This window comes from Hyperolius riggenbachi, chromosome 10 (assembly GCF_040937935.1).
Source record: "Hyperolius riggenbachi isolate aHypRig1 chromosome 10, aHypRig1.pri, whole genome shotgun sequence".
In the NCBI taxonomy this organism is placed as follows: Eukaryota; Metazoa; Chordata; class Amphibia; order Anura; family Hyperoliidae; genus Hyperolius; species Hyperolius riggenbachi.
The window spans coordinates 43501275-43527119 of record NC_090655.1 but is presented as its reverse complement, the minus strand read 5'-3'; the positions used below and the strand labels follow the sequence as shown (position 1 = coordinate 43527119).

Below are 25845 nucleotides of genomic sequence, written 5' to 3'. Positions count from 1 at the left end.
GTATATATCAGCGACACTGATGTATCAACGTAACACGAATACAAGGAAAATAATAAACGTGCTGGTATGCATATATATGGGCAATGAACCAATATATGATGCAAAACCAGCAAAGTATCTTTAGAACAAGAAACACGGTCTGGGGCTGAGCAACAGCAAGACTAGCTTACACTGAAACTATGATAGCCCAAGGAAACCCTGCAGGAAGCAGATCTTTATACTGAGGTCATCCAATGGGAGCAGACATGCAGATTCCCACACAGGTGAATGATAATCAGTCACAAGCTGACAGCAGGGAAAGGCAGACAAAGCTATGCAGCTTGCATGGAAAGAGATCAGAACTGCCTCAGCAGCACTACTACTGCCAGCAATACCTGCTGCAGAAGCGATCATAACAATTCTGCAGTACCAGAGATTGCAATTACTAATTCTGGCTATATGTGTCAAAGATAAAGAGTCTGTGAGAGACCCTATATAGTGTTCAGCAAATAAAGTGAAAAACTATATGGTGTCTGTATGTCATAATAAAGTTTGTGCATTACTCTGAATTTACTACTTTTGCTTCTTTAACACACCCTCTCTGGACTGTTATCCAGCTACATTCCTCCGACAAGAGTCATCCTTCTACAGAAGAAATAATGTCAAGATTGTTCTCAGAGTCCAGACAGTATTCTGTCACCCAATACCCAGGTATATGCATTTCATATGCAAATATACTCAACAACCCTGACTGGCTAAAGGGTAAATAGCAAGTTGCCCTCACACATTCCTCTCGGCAGACAAATTCCAGTTCCATAGACGTGGGATGGGCCCACATTATCCACATTGACTAATAGCCAATCCACTGGCAGTTAAGCCTACACACACCAGACACACTAGTGTCAAACTCAAATACAAAGTGGGACGAAATTGAACACTGGGACCAAGTTGTAGGCCAACCTCAATGTCTAGTGGCCACCTCCCTGCCTTATAATGCCCTCCCTCTCCTAAACAGTTCCCTGGTGGCTAGTGGCCCACTCCCTCCCCTATACAGTTCCCTAGTGTCTACAGTGCCGGATTTCTGGAATGGCCACAAAGGCCAAGGCCTTTGGCAGATGCGGGCCAAGGGGCACCTGGACATGAAAGAGGGGTCGTTACATATAAAAGAGGAGGGTGAAAATGAGCGGCATCACATGAAAAAAGAAAAACTGATGTTTAAGGTAGCTGTTCATGAAAGAGAGGGGCTGATGTACATGGAAGAGGGGGCTGCACAAGGAATAGGAGGGGCGCTGCTGTACAAGAAAGGGAAGCCACAACATACTTGGCCTAGAGGCACAAAGTAGAAATCCGACCTCGAGTGTCTAGTGACCCCCTCCCTCCCCTATACAGTTCCCTGGGGTCTAGTAACTCCCCTCTATCCCCTATGCAGTTCCCCGGTGTCTAGTGCTTTCCCCTCCATCCCCCATATGTCTTCCCTGGTGATCTAGGGCTTTACCTCCAATATGTCTTCTTTGGTTATCTAGAGTGGGCCAAACTTAATGCAAAATGGGGAAACCACTTGCAGGCCAAAATTGATGGCTCTACGACCTTGTTTTGGCCCACAGGTCAGCGCCTGACATGTATGCACTGGACAGTTCTTGGCCAAGGCAGACAGTAATGGTCATCTTGGTTGAGAAGCTACTGAATTTGACTGGTCCAATGCTAAGCGGTGGGGAATTGACAAAGTTTGCTTCAACTTAAAATTCTTAGCATCTCATCTACAGTGCTGCCCATAATTATTCATACCCCTGGCAAATTTTGACTTAAAGTTACTTTTATTCAACCTGCAAGTCATTTTTTGATGGGACATAACATAGGCGTCTCCCAAAATGTAATAAGAGGCATCATTGTGGAAAAACACACTCCGCTTTTATTTACATTTGAGAAAAAAGAAAAAAAAAAAAGTGTCCAGTCCAAAATTATTCACACCCTTCTCAATAATCAATGGAAAAGCCTTTATTGGCTATTGCAGCAATCAAATGCTTCCTATAGTTGCAGACCAGCTTTTAGCAGGTCTCCACAGATATTTTTGCACATTCATTTTTAGCAATGAGCTCTGAGGTTGGAGGGTCTTCTTGCCATCATCCTGATCTTTAGCTCCCTCCACAGATTTTCAATTGGATTCAAGTCAGGACTCTGGCTGGGCTACTTCAAAACATTAATGTTGTTGTTTGGTAACCATTTCTTCACCACTTTTGCTGTGGTTTTTGGGTCATTGTCATGCTGAAATGTCCACTGGTGCCCAAGGCCAAGTTTCTCTGCAGACTGCTGAGAATCCTCATGTATTGCTCTTTTTTCATGGTGCCATTTACTGCGATTGGCTGAAAAACACCCCCAAAGCATTATGTCCCCACCACCATGTTTGACAGTGGGGATGGTGTTCTTTGGGTTGAAGGCTTCTTTTTATGCCAAATAAAGGAAATATCATTGTGACCAAACAATTCAATTTTTATTTCATCACACCATAGAACAGAAGACGACCAGAAGTCGTCTTTTTAGTCCAGATGAGCATTTGCAAAGGCCAAACGAGCTTTTGCGTGCCTTATCTGGAGAAGTGGCATCCTCCTTGGTCTGCATCCGTGGAACTCAGCAGCAGTGGCGGCTCCAGGAAATTTTTTTAGGGGGTGCTATGCAGGTGCTGGACCAATTTCCGGGGGGGCTGACGACCTGGCAAAAAGTGGGTGTGGCTACAACCTGCGGCGCGCGAAGCACGCCGCGGCGAAAAAATGGGCGTGGTCATGACCGGATGAGGGCGGGGCTAACTAATTTAAAGTGAACCCAGGGTGAGAGTGATATGGTGGCTGCCATATTTATTTCCTTTTAAACAATACTAGTTGCCTGGCAGCCCTGCTGATCTATTTGGCTGTAGTAGTGAACTGAATTACACCAGAAACAAGCCATGCAGCTAGCTAATCTTGTCAGTTCTGACAATATTGTCAGAAACCCCTGACCTGCTGCATGCTTGTTCAGGGTCTATGGTTGAAAGAATAAGAGGCAGAGGACCAGCACGGCAGCCAGGCAACTGGTATTGCTTAACCACCCTGGCGTTCTATTAAGATCGCCAGGGCGGCTGCGGGAGGGTTTTTTTTAAATTTAAAAAAAACTATTTCATGCAGCCAACTGAAAGTTGGCTGCATGAAAGCCCACTAGAGGGCGCTCCGGAGGCGTTCTTCCGATCGCCTCCGGCGCCCAGAATAAACAAGGAAGGCCGCAATGAGCGGCCTTCCTTGTTTTGTTTAGATCGTCGCCATAGCGACGAGCGGAGTGACGTCATGGACGTCAGCCGACGTCCTGACGTCAGCCGCCTCCGATCCAGCCCTTAGCGCTGGCCGGAACTTTTTGTTCCGGCTACGCTGGGCTCAGGCGGCTGGGGGGACCCTCTTTCGCCGCTGCTCGCGGCGAATCGCCGCAGAGCGGCGGCGATCGGGCAGCACACGCGGCTGGCAAAGTGCCGGCTGCGTGTGCTGCTCTTTATTTGAACAAAATCGGCCCAGCAGGGCCTGAGCGGCAGCCATCGGCGGTGATGGACGAGCTGAGCTCGTCCATACCGCTAAGATGGTTAAAGGGAGATAAATATGGCAGCCTCAATATTATTCTCACCTCGGGTTCCCTTTAAAAGTGCAACGCAAAGACAGAGGGCCCAAGTTTTGGTGACCCTTTTCCCAGAAAATTCACATAATTGTGCAGGTTTTCTCAAGAAAATACACGTAATGTGAGCAGATTTTAACAAAAAACGTCCAATGACCCCAATATGCACAATCGGTAGCAGATATGACCCCAATATGCACAATCGGTAGCAGATATGGTCCCAATATGCACAATCGGTAGCAGATATGGTCCCAATATGCACAATCGGTAGCAGATATGGTCCCAATATGCACAATCGGTAGCAGATATGGTCCCAATATGCACAATCGGTAGCAGATATGGTCCCAATATGCACAATCGGTAGCAGATATGGTCCCAATATGCACAATCGGTAGCAGATATGGTCCCAATATGCACAATCGTTAGCAGATATGGCCCCAATATGCACAATCGTTATCAGATATGACCCCAATATGCACAATCGTTATCAGATATGACCCCAATATGCACAATCGGTAGCAGATATGACCCCAATATGCACAATCGGTAGCAGATATAGTCCCAATATGCACAATCGGTAGCAGATATAGTCCCAATATGCACAATCGGTAGCAGATATGGTCCCAATATGCACAATCGGTAGCAGAAATGACCCCAATATGCACAATCGGTAGCAGAAATGACCCCAATATGCACAATCGGTAGCAGAAATGACCCCAATATGCACAATCGGTAGCAGAAATGACCCCAATATGCACAATCGGTAGCAGAAATGACCCCAATATGCACAATCGGTAGCAGAAATGACCCCAATATGCACAATCGGTAGCAGAAATGACCCCAATATGCACAATCGGTAGCAGAAATGACCCCAATATGCACAATCGGTAGCAGAAATGACCCCAATATGCACAATCGGTAGCAGAAATGACCCCAATATGCACAATCCGTAGCAGATATGACCCCAATATGCACAATCCGTAGCAGATATGACCCCAATATGCACAATCCGTAGCAGATATGACCCCAATATGCACAATCCGTAGCAGATATGACCCCAATATGCACAATCCGTAGCAGATATGACCCCAATATGCACAATCAGCATCACCTGAAAAAGAAAAGAAAAACCCATTTACTCACCTACAGCCAGAAGACCTTCTTTCCCGACCTCCTGTCCCGAGTCCCGACCTCATTGTGGCGCGCAGCGCCCGCGCGCCCACGATCCTCTTCCTTCCCGACGTCACGACGAGACTTCCTGCCTGCATGCAGAGAGCAGGGCTACGGGAAAATGGCCGCCCGAAGCCATGCACTGCAGACTCGAAGTCTGCAGAACAGGGCTCCGGGCGGCCATCTTACCGTAGCCCTGCTCTGCTGCTTCGGGCTGCCGCTGTGAACTGACTTGGCGTCTTTTAGACGCCTGAAGTCAGTTCACTCCAGGGGGTGCTTTGGGGGTGCTTGGACAATTCTAGGGGGTGCTCGAGCACCCCCTTGCACCCCCCTGGCGCCGCCCCTGCTCAGCAGTACTTTGCACTGTAGCCACTGGAACACATTTAGAAATGGCCTTGTAGCTCTTTCCTGGCTTGTGAGCAACCTCAATGCGAAACCGCAGGTCCTCACTGAGTTCCTTTGTCTTAGCCATGACTGTCCACAAACCAACTGCAGAGAGCTGCCGTTTTTCACTTGTTGAGTTGATTAAAACAGCCGTTCCCAATTAATCAGGGTAATTAGGATGCTTTAGAACAGCTTGAACTATTTGGAATGGTATAGAACTTTGGATTTTCCCACACTGTGACAGTTTGTGAAGGGTACGAATAATTTTGGACTGGACACTTTTTGCTCAAAAGTAAATAAAAGCTGAGAATGTTTTTTTTTCCCCCACAATAATGCATCGTGTACATCGTCTTATCTTTTGGGAGACGCCAATGCCATTTCCCATAAAAAAAAAAATTACTTGCTGTTTGAATAAAGGTAACTTTAAGTTACGATTTTCCAGGGGTATGAATAATTATGGGCAGCACTGTATATACTAGTGGGACATCATTTTATCATACACACATCCAATTTTGATTGGCTAATTTTACCACCTCTATTTAGTATGAGAGCTTACCTACACAATCTGTTCATAGTATTCAAAATCTGCTGGCCTACATACTTCATGGAGGTGATAAAAGGAGCCTTCAAAATTAGATGTCTGTGTATGCAGCCTTTTTGCTGTAATTATTTGCTGTTATTAAAGAGCAAAGAACAAGGACCTAAAGAAAAAGTGCCCCAGAGGTTCTTATGGTAGCTCAGGAGGGTGAAGCCTCTGGATTCTAAAGAGGCTTGCCTCGTCATCCTTTGCAGGCCCGTTCCAGCGCTGGAAAAGAGCTTGTTGACAGCTTGCGCAGGCGCACTAGCACCATCCAGCTCAGCTTTCTTCAGAAATATTTGGGCCGGATCGATCTGCACTATTGCCCAGATGGGAGCTGTCTGTGCCAGCGCAGTAGCACGGACCCAAATCGGGCTCAGCTTACTCCACCGAAGCAAGACTGTGCTAGTGCTCATGCGCAGGGAGGCCACTTTTTGTGGGTCCAAGTGCTGGAACCGGGTGGGGGAAGCCGCTTAAGGATCCAGAGAGCTCCCTCTCCCGAGGAAAGTGTCTAAAATTGTGCAACGCAAACCTCAAAAAGGTAGAACTCCAACCAAAAAGGTACCTCTTCCTCTTCTGAATAAAGCGGTGGAGAGGTTATAAGAAGAGTTAGGATTTAATTGCGGTCCTGCCGCCCATTTTGACTGTTTGCTCTCACTCCCTGGTATTGGTGGTCACCCATCAGGGATGAGTAGAATGTTCACGTTCTATTCAAATCTCTTTAACGCCAAAAAATGGAAACCAATAAAAGACAACAACATCAGTAATATATTTGACCAGTTGTTGGCCAATTGGTTGGTAGATACTTTAAATTTGTTGGCATTCCATTTCCTAAGCGGTTAGACTTGTATGCAAGTTGAATTTTTCAGTGATTTTACGTGGAAACCACCAGCTGTGATCACTCCAGGTTCAAATTCGCTATACATTCGTACTAAGGCCAACTATGAAAGATGCAGGAGGTGGTGAAAGATGACAAGGAAGTGATCAGCCTGGGGGAGCTGGAGGAAGCCCTAAGTATGTATACATTTTCTCTCTTGCCCCATCTCAGGTACACTTTAAGCAGGTAGCCTTGGGCTTTGTACAAACACCAGCTAAGTACCTACGTCACAATTTTCCTGCCAACTGACTTCTATAAGCGCCAAGCGGTCGTTTCCACGGTATCGCAAAGCGGGTACAAGTGCACAACCTTGTAACGTCTTTTAGCGTTGTGTCGCAATAACGACCGTCCTGGCAGATTGGATTGCTAAAATCGCTGAGGACTCTTGCACAAAGTACCGCGATCGCTTGAAGTCTCGTTCGCTCCAGCCGACAGGAAGAGGCGTTGCTGACGACCGTCGTCAAGGGGACGTTGCAGGTACTGTCGGGTAGTGAGTATGCAGCTTAAGTGTGGTGACTGGTTGGAGCCACCTCTGGCAAGAATCTAGCGTGTGTATGGTGGCTCCGATGAGTCAACCAGAGATCTGGATTGCCAAGTGGTCTCAGCTGAGCGCAGGCCGAGGCTATTGTTCTCTTTACCCGGCTCTCAAATCACTGTGTGTGACAGTACGAGTGAATGCAACCATAGAATGGCCTTCAGTCCATGTATTACCAGCCTACCTGAATTAACCCTGCTTCCTAAATACACCCCTCGCTGTGAAATGAGTATCCGCGAAGCAATAATGGCGGGTTATCAGCAGAAGGGGCGGATGGAGAAAGAAGAGAAAGAAGAATGGGAGGAGGGGGAAGGAAGAAACCGCAGCCATGGAGATAACAGGGTAAAGTCAAAGATTACACAGGAAGGCTTGTGAAAGTGACACATTCACCAGGATCGCTATCACATTGCACTTAGTAACCGTATAAACAATACCAGGCTGACACAGCAGACAGATATACACACAGGCAAGCCTCCATAGGAAGGAGCAGTTTCTACAATGTTTTTTGGTAGCAGATGTTTTTGGAAATATGAAAAAAATATAAAGCGATGTCAGTAACAGAGGCTGACCACACAGCTCTGTGCCACACACCACACGGGATGGCTGATAGAAAAAGCTGTCTATTTCTAACTTGTAGCTAGGCTCTCATGAAACAGCATCCTTGACCTTCTTCAATCTGGCTTCAGAAAACATCACAGCTGTGAAACAGCCGTCAGCCAGATCTGCAACGATCTGCTGATGGCAAAAGACAGAGGCCAATGCTCCATCCTGATTTTGCTCGACCTCTCAGCGGCTTTTGACACAGTTGACCATGAAATCTTGCTTAACGGTATAAGAGTACTGTGGCATAGATGGCTTAGTTCTCCAGTGGTAAAACTCCTTCCCGACTGGCAGAACACAAAGGCCTTGGAGCATACATGAAAAAAAAGGCACCTGGAAAAAAGGGCACACTGGTTTGCCGCCAGCAGAACATCGCTAAAATTATTGTTATGCTACTAGTGAATTCCGATAGTAAAATATTTGTAACATTTAGTGATATTTTACTATGGCTAAACCTTTCTAAACCTAACCCTTTGGTTAAGATCATGACTTGTATGTCTGACCAGAGTAGGTTGTGTGCAGCAGTCTTTATTCTGCAGGGTTGCTAACTGCACTGCCTCTTACCAGGACCCCCTCTAGGGGCATGCCAGTTAAAAAGGGTGCTGTGAAAAAAGGGCCCGGCTGGATAACGAAATGCCACCGGTGGATAACGAAATCTGATAACGATAAACATTGTTAAACTTGGTTAACGATAAATATCATTGTAAAAACAGACGGGAAATAACGAAAAGTTAAAAATCGTTATGTAATTCAACAACACAGCTTAACCTAGCCCTACTCTTACACAGAACCCTCCCCTGGTAGTGCCTAAAACTAACCACCCCCCTGGTCGTGCCCAACCACCCCCCCCCTGGTGGCGCCTAACCCTAACCAACCCCCCTGGTGTTGCCTAACCCTAACCAACCCCCCTGGTGTTGCCAAAAACTATCCGCCGCCCAGGTGGTGCCTACCCCTAACCACTCCCCCTGGTGGTGCCTAACCCTAACCACTCCCTCTACAGAGCGTACATCAAAAAAGGGCGTCGGGAAAAAAGGGCGCGTGGTGTAAACGATAAACAGTATTATCGTTTATAGAAATATTGTGTAGAATTTCGTTTACAAATAGTGTTTTAAGAATTTATAAATCACTAAATAATGTGTATGAGATCGGCAATTCTTAAAACGTTAATCTTCCCTGTTTGTAAACTGAAACTTATATTTACGTTTGTTAAAAACCCTCCCTGTACCTATCCCTAACCCCTAGACCCCCTGTTGGTGCCTAAACCTAAGACCCCCCTGGTGGTGCCTAAACCTAAGACCCCCCTGGTGGTGCCTAAACCTAAGACCCCCCTGTTGGTGCCTAAACCTAAGACCCCCCTGTTGGTGCCTAAACCTAAGACCCCCCTGTTGGTGCCTAAACCTAAGACCCCCCAGTTGGTGCCTAAACCTAAGACCCCCCAGTTGGTGCCTAAACCTAAGACCCCCCAGTTGGTGCCTAAACCTAAAGGTGCGTACACACATGCGACTATAGTCGTTTGTAACGATCGTTCCCCGATCTTTACTAACGACGATCGTTACAAAAAACGAACTACCGACTATTAAGGCAAACGACGACCGAGCCAAATCGCTACAAAAGAAAGTTCTGTCTCGGCGGATTTTAACCAACGACGATCGTTTGCAAAAGTAGTACATCGTTGCAAACGGTTGTTCGTACTAGGCTTGACATGCGCATTTCACTATTTCTCCCTGAAACTTCTCATTTTTATGCGCAGGCGCAATAGTTGCTTTACGTGATGTAACGTTCGTTCTAACGATCAGATCGTTACACACATTTAAAAACTAACTTTACTCCGGTCGTTCTTTCATCAATTAAAAGCTCGTTCGTCGTTCTCAACGAACGATCGTTGTCGCATGTGTGTACGTAGCATAAGACCCCCTATGGATAATAATGTTTTACAAACATTAATAAATAAAAAATGTAAATAATTTTTTTGGGTGGATAATAATGTTTTAGAAATGTTTTAGAAATCGTGATTTAGTATCTTTATAAACGTTATTCGTCACGGGCTCATTTTGTAAAGTTAAATCACAAACATAGTTATAAAACCTTCAAAATCTCCGGCACCTTTTTTTCCCTGTTCGGCGCCCATTAAACGATATTTATAATGGGAGTGAATGGGGCGCCCTTTTTGTCCACTTGTCTCATGCGCCCAAATCTCCTGCTTCCGAAACACCCTTTTACACATAGAAATGATAATACCTTTGATAACGTAAAATCTGTACATGCAAACAAAATAATATGATAAAACTATAACGTTGCAAGCTTCTAAACAATAACATACTTCAAAAACGTAAGTGTTGTTAACGATATTTATCGCAGCGGCCTTTTTTCACCGTATTAACGATAATTGCATTAGAGTCTATGTCGGCGCCCTTTTTTCCTGCTACCCTCTAAGGGGAAAACCTACGGCTTCCCCATACGTAAAATCATTATAGAAATAGGCAATGCATGTTGAAGAAATGTTTATTTACTAAAAATATTCTTTACATTCTCACTAAACCCATTGCTGACATGAAAGGACACGCATCAGTCAGGGCCGCCTGGCGCCCTCATACCTGTCATTTCTCACTTTTTAGCAGGACATGCTCTTGTTGTGACAGAAGATTCTTTTTATGTTCCTACAGCACAGCATTTCCAAAACATGCTCAATGCAGCTTTCGTTAACTCCTATGATGTATGGAGACGCATGTATTGCTATAGGAGCAGTGGCTTAGCTAAGGAGCTTCAGTGCAGGTTTTACACTGGGCTCCCCATGATATAGATATATATGTGCCCCCAGTATAGCTGGCCAGGTATAGGTGCCCCCAGTATAGCTGGCCAGGTATAGGTGCCCCCAGTACAGGTTACCAGGTATAGGTGCCCCCAGTATAGCTAGCCAGGTATAGGTGCCCCCAGTATAGCTAGCCAGGTATAGGTGCCCCCAGTATAGCTAGCCAGGTATAGGTGCCCCCAGTATAGCTAGCCAGGTATAGGTGCCCCCAGTATAGCTAGCCAGGTATAGGTGCCCCCAGTATAGCTAGCCAGGTATAGGTGCCCCCAGTATAGCTAGCCAGGTATAGGTGCCCCCAGTATAGCTAGCCAGGTATAGGTGCCCCCAGTATAGCTAGCCAGGTATAGGTGCCCCCAGTATAGCTAGCCAGGTATAGGTGCCCCCAGTATAGCTAGCCAGGTATAGGTGCCCCCAGTATAGCTAGCCAGGTATAGGTGCCCCCAGTATAGCTAGCCAGGTATAGGTGCCCCCAGTATAGCTAGCCAGGTATAGGTGCCCCCAGTATAGCTAGCCAGGTATAGGTGCCCCCAGTATAGCTAGCCAGGTATAGGTGCCCCCAGTATAGCTAGCCAGGTATAGGTGCCCCCAGTATAGCTAGCCAGGTATAGGTGCCCCCAGTATAGCTAGCCAGGAATAGGTGCCCCCAGTATAGCTAGCCAGGTATAGGTGCCCCCAGTATAGCTAGCCAGGTATAGGTGCCCCCAGTATAGCTAGCCAGGTATAGGTGCCCCCACTATAGCTAGCCAGGTATAGGTGCCCCCACTATAGGTAGCCAGCCTGGCTGTCCCCAGTATAGTTGGAAGGCCCCCTCCTCCACAGAGCCTGAATCCCCCTCGCTGCACTCTTCAGACATCAGATCAGCGGTGACCTGCAGTGAAGAGAGAGTAAAGCGGTGCGGATGCAGACTACTTCCTGTATACGCGCGGCTACTAGGAGCGCCACTCTCCTGTCTCTTCACTGCAGGTCACTACTGATCTGAGGGCTGAAGTATGCCGGGCAGGGCAGCAAGGGGGATCCGGACTCTGTAGAGGAGGGGGCCGCCAGAGCAGATGAACAAGCAGCAGCCGGGGAGCGGGCAGTATGCTGCCACTTGGAAGATGTCGCCTGAACCACGTGGTTCAGTCTGCGTCACATAAGGTCCTGTATGACAAGTGTAAGTGTAGAAGGGGGAGAACAGTTTGTTAATGATTACCACTATTCAATTGTGCTATGCTGGTCATAATCTCTTTTATATATGCTTTGAAGAGCCAATACTGCATTTAAGGGAGGGCCCCTAGTGGACCCCTCTTGTCCAAGGGCCCCCGGTGTGATTGCATCTGCATCCTCTGCATCCGGTAAGCTACGCCACTGTACAGGAGTAATGTAATGCAAACAAATCTACCAGGCAATGACAGATACTAGTCAGGGAACAGGGTCACCACAGAGAATCTTCCCATTTCTGTTCAGACAAACCCCATTTTTAGACACTAAAAGGGAACCTGAAGTGAGAAGGATATGGAGGCTGCCATATTTATTTCCTTTTAAACAATACCGGTTGCCTGGCAGTCCTGCTATTCATTCTGGCATCATTAATATCTGAATGACACACTTCAAACAAGCATGCAGCTAATCCTACCAGTATCAGTCAGGCCTGGTTCACATTGCATTCCGTCTGCATGTGGTCCTCATTGGGCACTTTTTGACGAGTATTTTTTCTCCGATTCCCAGCGCTTGGGTGGGCGATTCGTTTTTGTGCTTAGCATTTTTCTAAGCGGTTTTTTCTGAGCGGTTTTGTAATTCACTCCCTGACGCAAGTCAGGAAGTGAACTCTTTGACTCGGGAAATAATACAATGTATTTATTCTTAAAAAAATTGAACGCAATCGCTACATAAAGTGATTTTGTGAGCGTTTTGCGTTTTTCCTATACTTTCCATTGAGGCGGAATCGCCTCAAAAATGGTACACGCACGACCTGTGCTGATATGAATCTTCTCATAGACATTAATTGTCCACGTGGTCGGGGGGCGTTTTTAAAAACCGCACGCGGGCGAAAAAAAGCCGAAAACGCCTGCAGTGTGAACACGCCCTCATAGAGCCCTGGCACACCAGTATTGTTTTGCTGGTCATTTTGATTTTATAAAAAAACACTTCCACTGACTTGCATTAAATTGGCGGCAAAATAGCTGCAACTGACACTTGCGATTGCGGCAATTTTACAGCGATTTTATTGCAAGTCAATGGAAGCGTTATTTTGAATTAATGAAAACAACCTGCAAAAAACGCACTCCGGTGTGCCAGGGCCAGTGGCGTAGCAATAGGGGATGCAGAGGTTGCAGCTACACTGGGGCCCTCCATCAACTGCCAACCGCAGTACTCTATTGGTCCTGTGCTGGTAATGATCACTTCTATTGATGCTCTGAATAGTAGTAATCATTAAACTGTTCCCCCTCCCCTTCTTGCACCTCTGACACTGTGGCTGTCCTTGGCAGGTTTTGGTGCATCTTATCAATTGTTAAGTATAGAGTGCTTGGGGGAGGAGGAGGAGAGGGGGGGGGGGGGGGGTCAGGAGGGGGGGACAATGAAAAACTATCACTGGGGCCCAGAGCTCCGCCACTGGCCAGGGCCCTTAGTCTTATGTTCCATAGTGGTTTTCCATAACAAATTGCAATTGCAAACCACAATCGCAAAAACAGTGCAATTTCATTCTGATTTTTCACAACTGCCATTGTCACAGGATAACTTAGAAGAAAGAAAGACAACCCCCCCCCAAGAATTTGTAAGAGAATGGAGACATAATATCAGTCAGATCGATTAGTGAAGGCTAATCACTTATAGCGGGTGGGCAACTAGTTGATCGACTTTCGATCAACCATACTGAAGTTGATCCTATTGAGGCTTCCCCGTCCTCCTTGGTCCTACGGCAGCGACGAAAATCCTCCCGGAACGGCGGCAATTTTTTTTTTGTTACAGGTTCTCTTTAAAAGGACAAATTAATCGAGAGTGATATGTGGGCTGCCATATTCATTTCCTTTTAAGCAATACTAATTGCCTGGCTGTCCTGCTGATCGGAGGATCCTCCAGTATTGTTTTGCTGGTCATTTTGATTTTATAAAAAAACACTTCCACTGACTTGCATTAAATTGGTGGCAAAATAGCTGCAATTGACACAATTGCAATTGCTGCAATTTTACAGCAATTTTATTGCAAGTCAATGAAAGCGTTATTTTGATTCAATGAAAACAACCTGCAAAAACGCTCTCCAGTGTGCCAGGGCCAGTGGCGTAGCAATAGGGGATGCAGAGGTTGCAGCTACACTGGGGCCCTCCATCAACTGCCAACCGCAGTACTCTCTATTGGTCCTGTGCTGGTAATGATCACTTCTATCGATGCCTCCAATACTTTTAGCCATACACCCTGAACAAGCATGCAACAGATCAGGTATTCCTGACATTACTGTCAGATCTGATAACATTAGCTGCATGCTTGTGTCCGGTAATAGACACGACTATTGCATCAAGGCTGCCAGGCAATTGGTATTGTTTAAAAGTGGCAGCCTCCATATTCTTCTCACTTCAGTTGTCCTTTGAAGCAAACCTGTGCCCAAAGGGGTGCAAGATTTGGATACTTACCCACAGGGCCAGTTCTAGACTTTTTGCTGCCTGAGGAATGATCGCTCAGCACCCGACAATTTACTCTGCTTCATTTAATGTTCTCACATGACATGCTGCAGCTCAACACAATAGCACATTGGCTGGCTGTGAATCTGTGACAAACTGCTCACCCTCAGCTAGTCAGTCACTCCATTCCTTCTCAGTCAGGGCAGCAGTGCCACCTCCTCCCTTCTGCTGTGCAAGTCAAATGAAACACTGCTGCTCTCCTGCCTCACCCTCCTCACTCACTGTCAGACTTCTCACACAGCACAACGAGCTGCTTTCCCCCCAATGATGATCACTTCACCTCTCTCTCCTATCGCTTCTCCTCTTACTCTGACTGCATGCTGTTAGTGCAAGCAGTACAAAAATGTTGCCCCTGTAATCTTTGTTGCCTGATGCAAGTGTTTCACCTTGCTTCATGAGAGAACTGGCCCTGCTTACCCATGCAGTGGAAATACTTCCCAAATCCTCCCACTGCTGCTGCCCAGAACCCTCTTCTTCTGGTCGTGCCTCTAGCCATGTCAGAGCATCCACACTGGGCACGTGCGAGTCATTTTTGCCCATGCTCAGGAGAACCAATCCACAGAGGAAAAACTTGTGGACGAGCTGCTGCATTCTGTTGGGCATAAGTGGATTAGTTTTGCACATGCCCAGTACGAATGCACTCACACGTGAAGGGAGCATGGCCACAAGAGCATACAGATAAGCCCTTGCTGAATAGGTTTAGGTATCCAGAGCTGGAATCATGAGCTCTATGAGGATCTGGAAAGCCACTGGGCTATCCAACTTTATTTGAAAAAATTCACTTTCCGGTATGCAACTCTACTGTGATCACCGACAGCATAGCGCCTGGCTGGTACACACTTTCTGTTACGATTGGCCAATGACTGACCAATTTTACCACCTCCATGTAGCATAAGGGTTTACCTACACAATCTGCCCATAGTATTCAATAGATGTTGACCCTTATACTACATGTAGGTGGCACAAATTAGTCAGTGATTGGTCAATCATAATTGAAAGTGTGTACCAGACTTTAAATTAAACCTGATGCAAACCTTGCCAAAAAGCAAAACAAAACAATCAAAACAAAACAGATACTTAAAAGGAACCCGGGGATGTGAGAGCTATGGAAGCTGCCATATTTATTTCCTTTGAAACAATACCAGTTGCCTGGCAGTCCTGCTGATCTTTCTGGTCACTAGGGCCTATATCACACACCTGAAACAAGCATGCAGATAATCTTGTCAGATTTGTCCTATACATCTGATCTGCATGCTTGTTCATGGTCTATGGCTTAAAGTATTATGCTGAATTTTACACACTGTGCGTTCCCGCACTCGATTTCCCGCTCCATTCGTTTATTTCCAACATGTCCGATTTGCATGTCGATGGATCGTTAGGTCAATTTGGCATACTTTGCATGCGAAAATGCAAATCAGACATGTTGGAAATAAACGAATCGATGGGAATCGAGCGGGAAATTGAGTGCGGGAACGCACCGTGTGTATCCAGCATTAGAGGCAGAGGGTCAGCAGGACAGCCAGGCAATGTGCATTATTTAAAAGGATATAAACACGCTCAGCCTCCATATCCTTCTCACTTCTGGTTCTCTTTAAGCCTGTTACACACTTTCAATTATGATTGGCCAATAACTGACCGATTTTATTACCTGCATGTAGTATGAGGATTTATCTGCACAATCTGCTCATAATATTCAATATCTGTTGACCCTCGTATGGTCACACTGATATGACCCCTTGCCATAGTAGTCACCACAGTAGAGGGTGAATGGGGCGGGAAAGTGGGAGGGCCCCATGTCTTGTAGTTCCGCCTCTGGTAAGGGCCCTTTCGGCCTTTATTTGGCATTCGTATCAGCACATCACTCCCATGAGTGTATCATGGTCCCAAACACTATGGAGACCAGTCACAGGAAGAGCAACCAATGGTTAGCAGAAGTGGTCTATGTGATACTGTTCAATTTATCTTGCATGCAACTTGCTCCTGGCCAATCAAATCCACTTCCTGTCACTTTTGATTGGTGTAAAGTCATGTTGCATACAATTTTGGGCACTGGTCTACTTAGGGGACCCAGCAGGAAACTTCATAGTGAAATTCCGCTAATGTAATTGGGTGGACAGAACCCTCTCGAGCTTCTAGGTTTCAGATAGGTTGTAGTAAGCTACGCCCACACTATTCAGGCAATCACAACGCTTCGTGCTATAAGGGGTACTGTGATTGGAGCACTGTTCCCTATGAGGTTTCCTACTGGGTCCCCTAAACTAGACTAGTGCCCAATTTTGCATGCAAGCCAAAACGATCATCATCCCATTGGTTCTCGCTAGCGGTTAGCTGCAGCTGGGACAGTGCCTTGAAAAAAAAATGACGACAAAAAGTTAGAGGGCCCTAAAAGCCCCCAAATCGGTAGCAGGAAATTTGGGCGCCTGCGGCTAATGGACGATTTGGGTGCTCCATAGGCGCTAATGCACAGATCATTAAAACAGTGCCCATAGCAGAAATGTGGGCACCCTTATAAATCAACATTGGAACATTAAAGTTTTTGAAATAGGTTATCGCTTTGAACTTGGAATGTTTTTTGTAGTATTATTTATTACCATTTATAAAAAAAATATAAATATATCATTTTACCTTATCAAATATTTAAACGTTCGTTTATACGAATTTTACGCTTGTAAGGGTGTTTGTGCGGAGGAGGGGGGCAGTTAGGAATCAGGAAGGGTGTTTGTGCAGGGGGGGGGGTACTACTTGGTGTTAGGCATTACCAGAGGGTCTTCAGTTCAGGCACCACTAAGGGAAGCCTTAGGGTTAGGCACTGCCAGTGGTCGGGGGGGGGGGGGGGGGAGTTAGGGTTAGGTACCAGATAATATAAATCATCTACACTTTAAAAACAAAGAATATCAGTAGATATTAACAAAAACCACCGAGCCCGTTTTTCCTTGCACGCCCCAAATCAGTCATCTCTCCTTATGACCGATCCAAAAATACATATTTTTTAACTGTTTTTAGACTTCAAGGTAAATGACACAGCAGAACACGTTGGTTCAGTACCTGTAATCAAGGCTGCAATATTGCCTGGCACGTCACATGTTTATATGCAAACCTGCTACAGTCTTCTTGGTAAAAGAATAACATCAAATTTATCTAGCAGCCTCACCCAGAGACGTCTGTGTGACCAATCACTGCCAGGCGAAGCCAAACGTCGCTGGGTTACAGGGTCAGCGGCCCACAGACTAGCAGATTAGGTTGAGGAGTCCTTTCAACAAAAATTCTGAATTTTTTTTTCTTCTACATATCTGAATGCTGCGATTTCCAGTTCAAGCAACCACAGGCCTCAACAATCTCATTTCAGCCCTAAATACTTTCCAACTTAGGGAAACAGCTGAAAGTCATTGACAAGAAGAGTCCTGAGCAGCCAGCTGCAGGAAGACAGGCTGATGGAGAAATGCAGAGATTGCAGAGAAAAAAAGTGAGGAAAAGAAGAGAGAGAGAAAAAAAATAAAATAAAGCAAATTGCAAAACAAAGATAAAAAGGTTAATGATCTGAGTTCTGTGATTCAATCAGCAAACTCACACCAGGGGCATGACTCAACAGTACCTGGCACACTTACCAGCCAGCAGTCCTGCCTGCTGCCACTCACGGAAAAAAAAAAAACGTAAAAAGAAAAAAAAAATCATAAAAAGCTAAACAGTGGAAAAAAAAAAATCATAAAAAGCATGGTTAAAGATGCCAACAGCAGCTGGCTAGACAGAGCCCTCAGCATTTCAACAGGATACTTCCAAAAACGCTTCAGCGTTGCCAACTTCGCATCAGACGCCTTCGAAATGGGCTAATTAACCCCTTAGTGGGGGACATAGCCTACCTCACTTTTTTTTAAAGAAGGCAAACATCTATATCCACGGACGGGCTAGGCCTAAAGTTTACGCCATCAGCTGCCCATTTCCAAGAGGGGGTAAAGTGAAACGTTTGCTCTTTGTTCAGCAATCGAAAGGGGTGTGCAGCTTGGCACTTCTCCTGCCCTGGCCCAGCGCTTACCCAGAGGCAGCGGGGCGCTGGCATGCGGTTAAACATTACAGCGAAGTTATAGATCAGCCAGAGGGGCTGACAAATGCTGTGTTTGGACTGCAGAAGACGTTGCTGCACCCCCAGGGCTTATCTGGCTGGGCCATAGAGAATTTGTGTCATTACATTAAAAAAAAAAATTACAGGGTTAAAACTTTTCCTTCAATTTTTTTTGCAAGTTATTGCCTGCTAGATTCCTCTGTTTTTCTTAGCAGAGGGAGAGAGCCCAGAGATTTTAGAGAGGAGGGAGAGCCTGTTCTATGAGGCACATGGAAATCATATATCATTTTTTTTAATTACCTGTTCGCCGGAGAGACGTATAGGGGGTTCTGCTGTCCTCATCCTTCTCCCCTACCGGATAGGGGGGCAAAGTGCAGAGATGGGATGTGACAGCCACAGTGCGATCCCAGCACAGGAGAGAGAAAAAAAAAGTGGGAGGAATTTCCTGTAAGTGGATAAGGCCAGGTGAGAGGCTGGGGAACAGCAGAGAGAGAGACAGGTGGGGGAGGGGGAGCAGGTGAGGAGGACACACCCACTGGGCTGGGACGTCACTGCGCAGACAGGCAGGGACAGGCAGGTATGACAGGCGAGGGCGGAAAGGAGGCAGCTACAGTATTTTGCTGACAGCACAAGGCTGCTAATAGTGATCTGAAACTGCACTTCCTAGTTCTGTTATTTATCTGCAGTTACTGGACTGAGCAGAGGCTGAAATGAAACTTTAAATGCGACTAATCACATTATAAAATAGGTGATTAATTAACGGTGCCTATACATTAATCGATTTTCCTGTTCGATCGACTGTGCGTTTCAATCATTTTTCTTCAGATCGGCAGAGAATCGATGATGTTCCATTGTGCTTGATCAATGGAAATTGGTCAATATATTTGCCCAAATTGACGAATGTATTAGTCAATCATAAAGGAATCGGCTAAAGGTGACCACACACTATACAATTTTATTAAAAATATCTGTTCAATTTAAGAATTGCAATAAATTTTTCTGACTGATTGTAACATTCCAAAAATCTGACCAATGTACCACACACCTGTGTTCAATTTTCCCCAATTATGATAAAAATGATTGGAAACGCTGACAAAATTGCTAGGGTGTGTATATTAATAAATTGACAATCTAACACACACCATACAATCTTTAGAAAGATTTAATAAAAATATCTGGCATTCCGGATCGATCAAAATCGAAGAAAATGGGAAATGTGATCGGATTTTTCAGTCGAATGAAAAAAAAGCTTTCGATTTTTTTCAGGAGATCCGATCGCTTTTATCGAATTGCCGTAAAATCGGATCATTTTATTGTATCGTGTGTGGCCACCTTTAGGGTGCATATACACATCCAATTTTGATTGCTCAATTTTATAACTTTCATGTAGTATGAGAGCCATCAGATTTTAAATACCATGGACAGATTGTGTACGTGAGCTCAAATTGTGTGGGCCAGTCATTGACTATCAAATGGAAATTGGCCGATATATCTGCCTGAATTGACAAATTTATCAGTCAGTCATAAAGGAATCAGCTAAGGGTGCATACACACGTCCAATTCTGATTGGCTGATTTTACCACTTCCTGGTAGTATGAGGGCCAAGAGATTTTAAATACTACAGACTGGTTGTATAGGTGAGCTTAAATTGTGTGGGCCAGTCATTGACCAATCAAAATTGGATGTGTGTATGCATCTTAATGTTCACCTGATTTTGATCAACACAGAATTGATTTTATGGATTCAGAACATGGAGGCTGAACAACATTCAGATCAATCAGTGAGGGAGAATGGCAAGGACCTTGCTTGCAGTGTGTGGGCCACTAGTCGATTTACTTTCGATCAACCACACTGTTTTTGATCGCCCAATAAAGTCGATTGCTTTATCTTTTGAAGGAAAATCGAGTTATGTATGGGCACCTTAACTTGGCACTAGTCTACTTTAGGGGACCCAGCAGGAAAGCTCATAGGGAATAATTCTCCAATCACAGTACCCTCTGCAGCATAAAGCTTTGTGATTGGCCAGACAGTGTGGGCGTAGTTTACTACAACCTATTGGAAAACTAGCAGTTGGAGAGGGTGCCGCCCACCCAATCACGTTAGCTGAATTTCCCTAAGAAGGCTTCCTGCTGGGTCCCCTGAAGTAGACTAGTGCCGAAAGCTTGATTAATCAAACTGTCTTATGACCTAAATGCACTTCGTACAGTATAATCGCTACATTGTGATGGTACTGTTCACATCCGCACGTTAGCAGTGCGCTACTACACGTTCCGTTGGCACGTGAGGCATGCTGTGCGGTAGACAACTTGCCTATTTAGGCCTGGAATCCACTAGGAATCGCTGCAGCGCTTATATACTTTGCATTGAGCGCAAACGCGCTCAAAATGCTGCATGTCCCTTGATTGCGATTACCTCTAATCGCAACCACACTAATGGGTTCCCCCCACTCACAAAGCGTTTTTGGGAATCACCGGCAATTTTCGGCAATCCCAAAACGCTGCCAAAATACACCCTAGCGGGTTCCTACCCTTACAGTTGCAGTGAAGCATACTTTTCATGTGCTGTATGCTTCACTGAATGGGCTTAACTATAAATCATGTGGCCCCCCCAGAAAGACTGTGAGGGGGCCCCCCGTTAATGCTCCCAATCAGGGGTGTAACTAGAAATCACTAGGCCCCCCTGCAAAACTTTATATGGGGCCCCTTCCCCTGCACACTTAATAGGGACAGTCTACAAATATTTGTCTACAAACCTTGTATGATTCCTTATCAGTGGCTGTGCAGATGCAGTCATTAGAACAATTGTGCAGAGAGCAGAAAGCTTTTTCTCTCCTTGCCCTTAGTTGTAAGTCTCTCAGGTCAGGGCCCCCTGTGGCTTCTGGGCCCCCCTTTGGCTGCATCCCTTGCAGGGTCAATTGTTACGCCCCTGCTCACAACCTTTCCTTTGCCTCCCCCTGGTGACCCTCACAGCCTGGAGGCCCATCTCACAGGGGTCATAAAACAAATGTGGCCATCAGGATCTTCACATCCATAACATGTGTAGGCACAAAACCACCTGCTGTATCAGGGAAAGGGAAGGTTAGTAGTTGCTACCCCCCCCCCCCCACCTCTGCCCCCCATGCAGGGGCTGCTGCTCTCCAGTTACGCCCCTGCTTCACTGAATGCATCACACTGCACGTCTAATACATGATGCGACTTTTCCCCCTCCGTTGTGCTCCTGTCTAGTGTGAAACCCTCCAACTAGGAAAGTGTATAGTGTGTGATGCAACATCAGGCAGGCCCATACCTCAGATATTCCCGCTTCCTGCCCAGCCCACAGACACAGTGAACATACCTCCCAACTTTTTGAGATGAGAAAGAGGGACTGTTAAGCCACACCCCCGCCACACCCCTGATCACGCCCCGTCACACCCCCTAGTCACACATACTATAAAGATTTCATAAGAAAAATATGTTGTTTTACAAGTCAAACCACACTGGTCCTCTCTATCCTGGTTCATTTTCCTTCATATTAACATTTTAAAATTAGTAATATATCAATTTAAAGGATGGGAATAAAGTTTAGAGTCAATCTAACACATTTTTTAGTAGAGAAGTACATATTTTTACATAGAAAGAGGGACAAATGTGGAGGTAAGAGGGACAGGGCTCGCAAAGAGGGACTGTCCCTTCAAAAGAGGGACAGTTGGGAGCTATGAGTGAAGGTAAGTAGCCAATCAGGCTTCAGAGGAGACCGCACACATACCTTTTATGTCATATCAGCTGTACAACCAACCATACATGCTGCAATTCGCTTGTACAATCTCAGTGGACAGATCCCTACAGATACCAGGTGATTGTAAAGGTGGCCACTAATGACCCAATCTTTTTCATCCAATCTTACCATTTCTATGTAATATAAGGTAACTGCCTGAAGTATCCATTCAGTATATTTACTCATTTACCCAATGACATAGATTTGGAAGGATTGGATAAAAAAGATTGGATCATTAGTGGCCACCATTAGACAATCCATATCAGATCAGTGTAAAATCCTGTGTCCGCACTCAGATCTGAGACCTGCTGGGGGATTAGTGATCCTCCAGGCTGGATTATCCCAGCTAATCGATATTGTATTCCCTTGCATCAAAGGGTTGCTCAGAAATGAAGACTGGATGTTTGGGCCAGTGCACACCAAAAAGCAAAAGCGTAATCGCAAACGCTCAGCACTTTTTGAAGTGATTTTCTAGGCGTTTCTAGGCATGTGCCTAGTGATTTTTGGAGCTTTTTGGTGTAGCGTTTTTACAGTAGAGCTGGAACTGAACAGCTTCTGTAACAAAAACGCTTGGAAAATCGCTCTGTTCTAGCACTTTTTAGGCCCAGTGCACACCAAAACCGCTAGCAGATCCGCAATACGCTAGCGGTTTTGGGAGCTGATTTCAGAGCGATTCTAGGCATGTTTAGAGAGGTTTTCTAAACATAGCGGTTTTGCGTGCGTTTTTGTGTAGCAGATTACACAAATTGTTACAGTAAAAGCTGTTACTGAACAGCTTCTGTAACAAAAATGCCTGGCAAACCGCTCTGAACTACCGTTTTTCAGAGCGGTTTGCGTTCTTCCTATACTTTACATTGAGGACGAAACGCTTCCGAAAACCGCAAACGCGCAGCAGGAGGCGCGTTTGCGGCTTGGCAAAAACCGCAAACCGCCGGTGTGCACCATCCCATTGCAATACATTAGACAAGCGTTTTTCCAGGCGGATGCGGCCGGCGGATCGCTCCAAAAACCGCTCGGTGTGCACTGGGCCTTAGAGTGATTTTCCACTTTCCCATAGTTAACATTGAGGCAGAATTGCCTCAGAAATCAGCACAAATGCTGCAGGACCCGCGTTTGGGAGAAAATCACATTTCTCTGGTGTGATCCATCCCATTCATATACATTAGCCAAGCGCTTTTCAAAGGGCTAGCGTTTTTTAAAGCTTTCAGAAGCGCTCTTGGTGTGCACAAGCCCTAAGAGTTTGCTAGCCCTAAGGCCCCATTCACACTTGCAAAACGCTAGCGCTTTTGCTAGTGTTCTGCTCTGGCGATTTTTAGCGATTAACGGGAAAAAAATCGCCATTCACACTTGGCGATTTTTCGCGATCGCGATTAGCACTTCTATAGCACTTAACGCGATCGCCGGGAAATCGCCTGAAAATGGTGCAGGATACAAATTTTCGATTGGCGATTTGCGTTAATCACCGGCGATTAACGCAAATCGCCCAAGTGAGAACAGGCCCATAGGGCATTATGGCACTAGCGCTTTAAAAAGATGTGAAACGGATGTGAATAGGGCCTAAAGGTGCCCATACACTTGCCCGATTTCCCGCCGATAGACAGCAGATTCGATCACTGTGATCGAATCTGCTGTGAAATCGATGCACAAACGCTGACCGTTCGCCCAATTTCCGCCCGAAAACTATCAATCCCGTCGATCTGTCCGCGTGGGAAATTTCGCTCGATCACTGGCGGGTTGGGAGTGCGTCGATAGTGCCGTTCGAATGCCCGACGACCGACGCTGGCGGTAATACATTACCTGTTCCGCCGGCGCATGTCCCCGCTGTCCCTTCTCCGCTGGGCTCCGGCTGGCTTCACTTACTTCCTGTCGGGGGAAGTTTAAACAGTAGAGCGCCCTCTACTGTTTAAACTTCCCCCGACAGGAAGTTAAGTGAAGCTGAAGCCCAGAGCGGAGAAGAAGACAGCGGAGACCGGGGGACTCGTGCCGGCTGGACCAGGTTATGTAGGCTGGGGGCGGCGGCAGCTCCACAGATTGTGAATTGGTTTCATAGTTAAATCGATTCAAAATCTGTTTGCAGTGTAGGCAGCCAATAGATCCCTCTTTGATCAGATTCGATCACAGAGGGATCTATCTGCTGGTCGATCTGGTGAGAGTCGAGCAGAGTTTGCTGCTAGATTACATCAAGATCTTACAAGTGGTAATAACGAGTAGCAAGGGCTCCTGTTCTATATGGCTAATTACTCATGCAGGATGAGGTTAAAAAAATGACTGCGTCCCCAAATAATGGGACAGATACTTCCTTTGAAGACTGGAATGATGTAAACCCTGAAATGGAGAATCTTCTAATCACATTGACTGGGAGAGTGTGTACTCCTCCTGTGGGAGTCATTCTGCAGCGCTGCGTATTCTCTATGTCACAGTAGCAGGCTAAGTGGGTTGCTTCAGGCAGCAGCAAGCTGAAAACAGTGCATATGAGACAAGTATTGGTAAGATTTCAGTACTGAACCTGACAAATAACAATATGGAGTGCCTCCTTTATATGGAGAGAGAGAATGAGGAGTAAACAAACTCTGTGTGGCAGAATCATAAGAATTATACACCCACTTTTATTATAACAGACATAAAGAGATAATAAAACCAGTTGGATGAGTTAAGCACTTCTGTCACCCCTGTGCTGTTATTACATTGCTATCTGATCCCGAGTTTGGCAGATCACTATCTCCTGTGTATGTGTGTCTGGTGTGATGTCACACGTATGCTGTCCGGAGAGATGCATTCTGGGAGGCAGGATATGCTGGAGCTGCAACAGGGAGAAATCTCCATAAAGTTGCTCACTAATGATACAATCTTGATTGTCCAATCTTACCCAGTAGTAAGGTAAACTGAGTGAATATACTTTCAATGGACGCGTCAGGGAGTTCCTCATATTACATAGAGGTGGTAAGATTGTACAATCAAGATTGTATCATAAGTAGGCACCTTTATGGAGATTTCTCCCTGTCGAAGCTCTCTGTTGCTGCTAGTTGGCACCTTAGGCCTCTTTTCCACGGACTGTTGATAGGCAGTGAAATGCCTCTCAAACTCTCACAGCTGCTAGCTGCTGCCTGGTTACTGCTCACTGCTGCCTGATAACTGCTCACTGCAGCCTGGCAACTGCTTGCTGAGCACACAGCTCAACAGTCCGTGGAAAAGAGGCCTAAAGCTAAGTGCACACAGCAAGACTAAATTGCTAGAAAATGGCAGATGAACGACTGTTCCATCATCAAATACAAAAGTTGTTAAAGCGGATCCGAGATGAAAAACTAACTATAACAGGTAACTTGTATATATATCTTACCTAAAGTTTAGATAGTTTATACAGCATATCTAGCTGCAAACAGCTTCAAAAGTTTATGATTATTTATTCCTGTGATACAATGAGGGCAGCCATGTTCTGTTTGTCACATTGTCACAGGCTGAGGGCTGGAGATGCTATCAGCTTGCCTGTGTGTAAATGCAGTCCCCTTTCCTTCTCCCCTCTGCCTCTGAAATCACTGGCTAGTAACCTCCTCCTGCCCAGACTGAGCTCCCATAAGCCCTTGCTACAGTGCCAAGGCACTCTGAAAACCTGTGGGTGAGGCTTGTGTAGTTTATAGGGAATTAGAGTATTAAAACAAAACAAAAAAGTATTTGGCTTGAGGAATGCCCTATAAACTATATGAAAGGAACACAATTGTGCAATGAGTAAAAGTTTTTATCTCGGATCCACTATGATGCTTAACAGAAGTTCGCCTTCTTAAAACAGAAGGAATATGCGATTATTCAGGTTGGAGTATATGAGG

The 25845-nt window shown here is 45.7% G+C and overlaps 1 protein-coding gene across 4 annotated transcripts in view; it reads right to left on the bottom strand.

Annotated features, from left to right (window-relative positions):
- LOC137535707 (uncharacterized) overlaps positions 1-25845 on the bottom strand; it is a 213913-nt gene that overhangs the window by 95208 nt on the left and 92860 nt on the right. Inside the window, exon 1 of one of the 4 annotated variants that reach the window (XM_068257572.1) lies at positions 18572-18745. The exons of 1 other annotated variant lie outside the window; for it this stretch is intronic. The gene's annotated coding sequence lies outside the window, so the exon portion shown is untranslated. Of the gene's footprint in view, positions 1-17806; positions 17855-18071; positions 18114-18571; positions 18746-25845 lie in introns of those variants that run through there. 2 more of the 4 variants (XM_068257573.1, XM_068257576.1) reach the window with 2 other exon arrangements.